The 9,012-nt window shown below is 44.0% G+C and overlaps 1 long non-coding RNA gene across 1 annotated transcript; it reads left to right on the top strand.

Annotated features, from left to right (window-relative positions):
* Positions 1-264: 264 nt before the first annotated feature.
* LOC128312128 (uncharacterized) lies at positions 265-8,066 on the top strand. The gene is made up of 2 exons (XR_008291019.1): positions 265-463; positions 4,665-8,066. It is a non-coding gene; the product is annotated as an uncharacterized LOC128312128 (long non-coding RNA).
* Positions 8,067-9,012: the final 946 nt, after the last annotated feature.

Consider the following 9,012-nt stretch of genomic DNA (forward strand, 5'->3'; position numbering starts at 1 on the left):
ATTTTTGCTGCTTCTCTTAGTTTAATAGTCACTCTCTGACCCTCACTCTTTCTAAATGCTAAAGGATATTGCCACCCTCCTTAGTCTCACTCATCTTGATCTGAGCATTTCAACACTGCTTTGTTAACAAGAAGTTAATGCTTTTAAATTAACCATAGGTAATACTTTATTTGAAAATGCTGACTGAAATGTTGGGGAGGAGAAAAGAGAGAGATCTGAGAAATAAGCTTATATTCTTGTTTTCTTTTTTTTTTTAATTTTTTTAAATGTTTATTCATTTTTTGATAGAGACAGAGCGTGAGTGGGGGAGTGGCAGAGAGAGAGGGAGACACAGAATCCGAAGCAGGCTCCAGGCTTCAGGCTCCGAACTGACAGCACAGAGCCCAACGCGGGGCTCGAACTCACGGACCATGAGATCGTGACCTGAGCCGAAGTCAGACACCCAACCGATGGAGCCACCCAGGTGCCCCTTATATTTCTTATTTTCAAATGCATTCTTATTTATTTTTTTCAGTATATTTGGATGGTTATAAAAATATCTTTTGCTTAACTATTATATAAAATTGGAGTTTCATGATTAAAATCACCCATAATTTTACCACTCACAGATAACTACAGTTAATATTTGGGTTACTCATGGATTGAATGCTGAACATTGAGTATTGTTAACATTGCTAAGATTATACTCTGCATATAATTTTTAGCCTTCCTTTTTTTTTTTTAACATCAAGTTGTGTAATAATGCCTCACTGTTAGGAAACGTTAATTTAAATACACTATAAAAACAAGAAGTAATAGTGATTTTTTTGATATTTATTTGGGACAGCCATTTTTGGTGTGTCTTTTTCACAGGTCCTTTTTCTTGAAGCAATGCATGCATTTGGTTAAAACAATGAAATAGTTCTGAAGGATTCAAAATGAAAAGCAATGATTGGGGGCACCTGGGTAGCTCAGTCAGTTAAGCATCTGTCTCTTGACTTCAGCTCAGGTCATGAGCTCACAATTCATGAATTGGAGCCCTGTGTCGGGCTCTGTACTGACAGCATGCAGCCTGCTTCAGATTCTCTCTCTCTCTCTCTCTCTCTCTCTCTCTCTCTCTGTCTCTGTCTCTGTCTCTCTCTCTGTCTCTGTCTCTCTCTCTGTCTCCCCCCCCCCCCCCGCACCTCCTCCACTTACACATTCTCTTTCTCTCTCAAAATAAATAAATAAAGAAAAAGCAATAATGCATTTCCTCACTTTTCCAGAACCCACTCCTCCTCTCCAGGAGGCAACCACTTTTAATTCCAACTTTGTAACTTTTGAGGGATAACCGCCATATCTCAAATAATGTTTCTCTCCAGATATTTCTTTATCAACTTTAAACATTATCCATTGACTTCCTGACCTCTTTCCCCTACTTCCTCATCAACCTTTAAGGCCTGACCAGATATTAAGGGACACTGGCCCTAGATCTTACGAGCAACTAGAATTTCCTAAGCACTTATTATGTGTCAGGCACCCTGCTCTAAAGTTGCCGTTTTAATTCTTATAACAACCAGATGAGTCCATCTACATTATGCTAGTTTAAAGATGAGGAAAGAGAGATTCAAGGAAGCAAAGAAACTAGTCTGAGGGTGGCAGATCATGTTTTCCAAAAAATGGCCACAACAATATTTCTTGTCCCACCTGCTTTTCCCAAACACTGCCATTTTCTCTTGCCTTGGAATCTACTTTCTCTCTTTTTGAACCTGAGCAAGCCTTTGTAATTGAGCTGATGAATAGAACACTCTGGAAATACTGCTGCTTCATGACTTATGAGGCTGGGTTTACAACAGTGGAATAGCTTCTGTCTCCCAGAGAGGATTCTCAACCGTGGAATCCAATCACCATGTTGTGAGGTTCCACGAAGAGGCACATGTAGGTTTTCTGGCTAACCGTGGCAACGTGGTCCCAGCCAACAGCTGGCATCAGCCACCAGACATGTGAGAAAACAGGTCTTGAGATGATGCTAGACTCCAGCTGTGGGGTCATTCTCATCTTCCCAGTCTCCCAGCTGAGACCCCAAACATTGTAGAACAAAAAACAAATTGCCCCCATTATGCCCTGTCCAAATTCCTGACCCACAGAATCTATGAGTGTGACAAGGATGTTTTATGCCACTGAGTTTTGAAGTAATTTGACACACAGAAATAGGTAACCAGAACATCAAGGCACATAAATCTGGTAAGTGACAGCCCTGGGGTTTGCACCTGGCTCTGTCTATCTCCAGAATCAACTCTCTTAGCCAGTAGGCTCCATAAATGTGCAGACTACTATTTTAGTTTGCTACGGCTGCCAGAACAAATTACCACACACTAGGTGGTTTAAGTGTATTTCCTCACGATTCTGGAGACTAGAAGTCTGAGATCAAGATGTGGGCAGGGTTGCTCTCTTCTAAAGCCTGTCTTCTTGACTTGCAGATAGACGTCTCCTCCCTGTACCTTCACTTGATCTTCCCTTTGTGCTTGTCTGTGTCCTATCTCCTCCTCTTATCAGGACACCAGTTATATTGGATTACAACCCACTCACATGACCTCATTTTACCTTGATTACCTCTTGAAAGGCCCTATTTCCAAATACGGTCACATTTCTAAGGTACCGGAGTTTAAAACTTTAACATATGGATTTGGGAAGCACAGAATTCAGCCCATAAAAACCACCCACAGGGCATTCTGGTGGTCTTGGGCCTGGAGCTCTCTGGCTTGTGTCTGTCTCATTTATCTGCCTCCCAGGGCAGTGGTTTTAGACCCTGGCCACCCATTGGTATAATCCGGTGAGTTCCAAAAAGAAGAGTTACAGCTAGGCCCTACCCCAGACCAATTAAATCACAATCTTTGGGGCAGGCCTGTTTTAAAAGTTCCTCCGGGATTCTAATGTGCAACCAGGGTTGAGGATGACCTCTCCAGAGTGGAGAAGAGGTCTGATGAGAGCAGTAAGTGAGCCAGCCAGCAAAACTGAGAGTCACTTGGGGCAGCAAAATTGCTGCTTTGGTTAGAGGAGGAGAAATAAAAATCACAGAAGATCCTTTCATGTTTCATAGTAGCTTAAGTATGAGGAAGATGGGGCAGTAAGTGGAATAAAAAGCAGAAGATGTGAGGAAGTATCCAGCCCACTAGTTAAGATGTGAAATTTTATTACAGGACATTAGAAACCAAAAAAAAAAAAAAAAAAAAGGGAAAGCAAGAAAGCACAAAATAATTGATAATGGAAATGAAACGCAAATGAATAACCAGGGTTTAGTAATGAGTCTCCTCTCTTAAAGCCTGGTCTTCATGATTTACTTTGGAAATTTGTAACTGAGCAGAATTTATTGACTCTATTTTATAAAATGCAAAAATCAACCGCTGGCGTTATCATTCAGCGTGGGAGCTCATTACCCACATGCCAGGAATCGCGAGTTTGATCTCCGCTCACAATCGGAAGTCAGAGCAGCCCCAGCCAGTCCCTACCTAGCCTTGTCTCGGCTACAGCCATTCAGCAGACCTCTATTCCGGACAGATTTTTCTTTCCTCCTGACTCCCAGCCTTTCCCTTCAGCTGTTTTCTGGGGCTGTATGTTGCTTGCAAATCGGGGGATGCTGCCTATTCCTGAAGTCATTTTTATTGGTATTACTACAGTAAATTCTTTATGAAATAAAAATCAATAGTCACCGACATCCTGAGTAGTGAGGAAAATAATTGTTTATGGCACTCAGCTTAAGCTGTTCTGGTAATCACGTTGAAAAATACAATATTTATTCATTAGATCAAATTTAATGAGGCCTCCTGGCAGTAATTATAAAAATTACTGTAGCAGTAAATTACTAATGAGTTGTGATGTGCTTCCTACCTGTGAAGAAGGACTGGGGGTTGAAAAAGCCTGCTACCCAGATGATGATGTGAGGGAGGGAGCCCCCACAGGCCCGGCGCTGCTCTCTCACCCAGGCAAGAAAGGATCAGTGTACCCAGACCACAAAAGCAAACACGAAAAAAAGACCAAGGACACACAACTGGAAGGGGGGGGGGGGCGGTTCTTGCAGCTTCGAACGGGATCAAGATTAGAGCGTTCTTTTCCCCAAAGGTGAGCATCCTCTCAGCAACTTGGAGTTGCCAGCGTGCTGGGGTCACAGAGGAGCACTAATCTGATGCCTGGGAAGGCCGGAGCTTCTTATTAAGGCTGGGGAATGATTCCAGACACACGCCGCCCTTCAAGTCTGAGGGCTTGACTCTGACCGCCAAGGTCCAGGTCCTGCTCAGCGTTTTCAAAAACAGCCGCTAAGCGTGGCGCCTGCTCTAATGCAACCACAGTTGATGGATTTTACAAGCTCCTGGGGGCTTCTTCCTCTTCTGAAGGCTCAGAGCTAGCTAGAATTTTTGCTTTTCTATTTATAGCATGGAGCTAAATTGTGTGTGTGTGTGTGTGTGTGTGTGTGTGTGTGTGTGTTTTGAAAGGACATGAGTAATTAATTTGAGAGCCTATATGTAAAAAAGCCAAAAAAAAAAAAAAATTGATCTGAGGGCAGGCACAGTTAAAAAAAAAAAACTTTAACAGAGTTGAACGGGAACATTATATCTTCACAAGGGATGGTTCAACATACCTTTGCACTATAGTCTACTAGCCTAACGAGACTACTGTGTCCATTCACAACAGTAGCCTTTGTTCCCTAGATGCAGAACTGCAGCCTGCAGGTGAGGGACCAGCCACACCAGGTGAGGGCCTTCTGGCCTCCAGCAGCTGGAGTGTGGTAACCAGCAGAAATGCCCACTGAGGCCTCCGCACAGCGTCCCCCTCAAAAGCATCCGTCTCTGAATAGCAGGCAGGCTGTCGTCTGGAGTGACAGGTATCTATTCAGGTAGTGGCTGCTATTGTCTTCTCCCCTGGAGCACCAAGAGGAATTTTGTTTCACTTTAAGGATTCTGACAGCATTTCAGAATGTCGTACTCCAAGCGGGTTCAATCCCCCCTCTCATGGGGAGGACGCAATGACATTAGAGTGTACATTTTTTTTCTTTAAATTGCAGATGCCTTAAAATGAGATTGTCAGGTTTGTTGGCTTGTCAGACTAAAGTATCAAGATTGTCACAGTGTATTATATCACTATAATATGATCATTGTACACGGAACTAATGAGTAATATTGTACTTAGTGGTGGGACTGAGTCACATTAACATTAAAAACGGTGAAAGCCTTGCGTTTTACCAGAATCTAGGAAAGATGCTAGCTTGTGGGAGGTGAGGCCGGGATTTCATCATCCAGAGAAGGTCAGGAAGCCGTCTTTAAAGAGAGGCAGGTGTGGTAGTGGTGGCAAGCCGAGGGCTGTGCTGGGGAGACCAGGGCAACACGGAGTGGGGGTGCTCCTTGGGGAGGCTGATTGAAGCACCTGATGGGTACTCAGCAGTGGTTTTCAAAGGAAGGAGTGAATGTCCATTGTGAGTTTTCTTCCCAATTAAAATCACATGCAGCTATACTAGAAGCAATTTGGAGAGGAGTGTTATTTTACGTTTATTTATTTTGAGAGAAAGAGGGGCAGAGAGCAGGGGAGAGAGAGAGAGAGAGAGAATCCCAGACAGACTGTGCACTGTCAGCACAGAGTCCAACGTGGGGCTTGAACCCATGAACCATGAGATCACGACCTGAGCAAAGTCGGACAGTCAACCGACTTGAGCCACCCAGGTGCCCCAGAAGGAGTGTTATTTTAGTATCTGCCTTGCCCTCCTTGGCTATTTATTCACCCATTTGTTCATCCATCCATCCATGCATCCATTCATCCATTATCCATTAGGTGTTAATAAGCCCTACCATGTGCCAGGCATTAGGCACCCACTGGTATGGGTAATAGGCACAGGCCTGCCTGGCAGGCTTGAAGTGCAGGAGTACAGGTGTTGACCGAGTGCAAGTATAAACTAACACCTGCTGTCCAAGTGAGGTAAGCACTGGAGACACCTAATGTATTTGGAGGAAGTAATGGTGAAGCTGGGAACTCCGAGGAGGAGGAGGGGGAGGGGTTAGGATGGGAGAGGTTGGGGAGGAGCTTCGGAGGTACAGGAAGCTTCATTCCTGAAATGGAGAGTGCTTAGCACCCGTGGGGACTGATGGAAGGTCAGAGGGACTGGAGAGAAGCAATGGCCTCTGGGGTCAGACAGACACGAGTTGGATGGGGGGATCACTTGACCTCTCTTAGTTGTTAAGGACTTCATAACAGTCCGTAAAGCCCTCAGCACAGGCCCTGGCACAGAGTAGAAATTCAGTGCATGGAAACAACCAGTATTGTTACTGCTATGTGGCAGGGTGAAGGCACCCAACTACCTGTTCTGTGGTAGATGGACCTTGTGGGCAGGGGTTGGATAGACAAAGGGAAAGGCACGTGCAAGCATGATACCACAGGTATACCTGAATTAGGATGCAGAAGAGAACAGAAGAGTAAGTGCTTAACATTGATTCGGGATAACAGTAACCTAAACTAAACATTCATCAGCTTTGTTAGTGGTAAGCGACGCCTTCACGTGTGGTACGTTAGCTTGTACCTCATAGTTTATTTGAGTGGTACCTCCTAGATTTGTTCGGGATACAAACTGCACAACCATACTCAAAATCCCTGAATCCAATACACTGTTCTTGGCGTGCCTACAAAGTGGTAAATTTGAAGTCTGTTCTTTTTTTCCAAGGCAGACTACTCTTGCGCCTACTGCTGTTGAATGTTTCCTAAAACTGATAGGATTTAGAGGGATTATCGTTTCCAAAAGATGCGCGTAGCTGCCTCTCACTAATGTTACAGCAAACTGCATTCAGACTTGCAGAAGAAACATTTCCCATAAGGACTGTTAGAAAAGTTAAAAATGTGTACCCAGAACCCTTCTAGAAGTCAAAGATACCAGTGTTCAGAGTATGCACACTTGGTTCTTTGACACCCTGGGCCCCATTTCCCCATACTCAAGAGGGGCATGCTAAGATGAAGTGCCAAAGAACATCGTCGTCGATCCAGCATGTTAAAGCATGGTTGAGATAATTTTGCATGGGTGAGGTGTGAACATATTTGTAAAGGACTAACCTGGGCTGGTATTCCAGGAAAACGATTTGGCTAAATGCGTATTTTATTCCACTTGTTTCCTTCATTGGTATCTCCCCCTCGTTATTCTTGATACTAGTCTTTGTTGAGGGTAAACAAAGGGTACCCAATGAGGGTAAAATGCACTTCATTAGTATGCCTCTAGGTGAGACGTGGCTTTTTCCAGCCTGTACTTCCAGAAGATTATAAAGCTCTTATTTGCTGTGAATTTTTGTCTAGAGGAAAAGCATTCACTGATGGGTTGACTGAGCTTTGTAACCAAAATGGCTGAACAAATGAGATGTGGGGATTCTATGCCGGCTTATCACTTCGGAATGCATAAAGCGGGGAGTTCTGGGGAGGGGAGAATGGGGAAGAAGCAGGAGGAGAGCAGAAACAGGCTGGAGACTCACCAGTCCTGCCAGGCACGGCTTTGTTTGGCCCGGACTGTCTGTGGTAGGCAAGGGCACACGCGTATTCTCACGCGGCTCCACTCTCCCTTGCCTGCAAGCCCGCTGCCCCTGACTCTTTTTAGAGTGCCAGGTCCGAGTGTGGCTGAAAGAGCCGTCTGCAGAGCCTGCCACGTGCACATGGTCAGCTTTTTGTGGAAGCTGCTTATTGGGGGTACTTTAGAACTCGGCCTCTTTGTCCCACAAACAGCATACTTCTGTTGGTTTTTTCCCCCTAAATTGAACCACTCCTGTCCCTAATTGTGTCACTCCTGCTGTCACCTCCTAGCCATCAGAGCCCGTGGCATGGTTCTGATTGTGTTGCAATGCGTCCTTGAAGCATTCTTTTTGTTGTGTTCAATGGCTCTCCTTCAGCTCATAACACAGTGGTCGCACTGGATTCCTAGGGTCACCCATTCTCTGCTGAGGACCAGCCCAGAAAAGCTCAGTCGTAATGAACGGGGCTTCAGACGGACAGACGCACACACAGGCTTGAGAGCCCTCCTGGCTTCGGCCACTCTAACAAGATTTTGTCATTTGTGGCTTTTGCACATTGGAAAAAACTTTCATCTCTGAGTTTCTATGGGCTATAAATACTTGGTAGGTTAAAAAGGAATCATTCAGAACATGAAATAAACATAACCTGGCACGTACACAGCAACACACCTCAACGGAGCCCTTCAACTTGTAGGCCAGAGCTGCAGGAATCCGAGACAGGGTTTCCTTCATCTCCTGTCTCATTCACTTCCCTCCCGGGCTGGACACTGCTCTGGTTTATGACCTCTTTTGGTTGGATATTTTCCTAATGAGGCAGGAGGATTAGGTCTCCATGTTACTTACACCTTTTAGCCACGAAGTGAAAACTGTTGATTTAGTTGGGATTGGGGAAAATTTTCACAATGTCTAGAAAAAATGCTGTGGGTAAATAATATGCATCTACCACAAGTTGAGAAACGGGTCTGGCAGTGGGACGTTCTGTCTTGATTCTGAAACATCGCCGCAATCCTGGTCTTTAGGACCGTGTTTGTTTTCTAAAGTAGCTGCTTTCTTCTTATTTTTTCAGATTGTAAAAGAAACATGTGGTTCTTGTAAAAAAATTTAATAGAGAAAGAGACTGTGAAAGGTAAAAATCAGCCATATTTTCCGAAAATGTTATCATTACTATCTTGGTCCTACGCTTTTCTTTTTTTAACGTTGAGATATAAAATATACGTAGAAAAGTGCACAAATCCTAAGTGCACCTCTGAACATTTAAAAGATCTTTAAAAATAGTGCATATCCACATCACCACCATCTAGATCGAAACATATCTTGTACCATAACAAACCCTATGGTGCCCTCTCCTAGTTAATACCATCCCCGTGGTCTCTCTTCCAACATGTATAATATACAAATCACATCTTTATACTTGGTTCTCTCTAGATTATACCATTTGCACCTTGTTTTATGTATATCAGACATTGTTACAAAAACGGATCAAGTTCTTTATGGAATATTACAATCAGATCTCACTTTAGTATAA

This window comes from Acinonyx jubatus, chromosome C1, assembly GCF_027475565.1.
Source record: "Acinonyx jubatus isolate Ajub_Pintada_27869175 chromosome C1, VMU_Ajub_asm_v1.0, whole genome shotgun sequence".
Lineage (NCBI taxonomy): Eukaryota > Metazoa > Chordata > Mammalia > Carnivora > Felidae > Acinonyx > Acinonyx jubatus.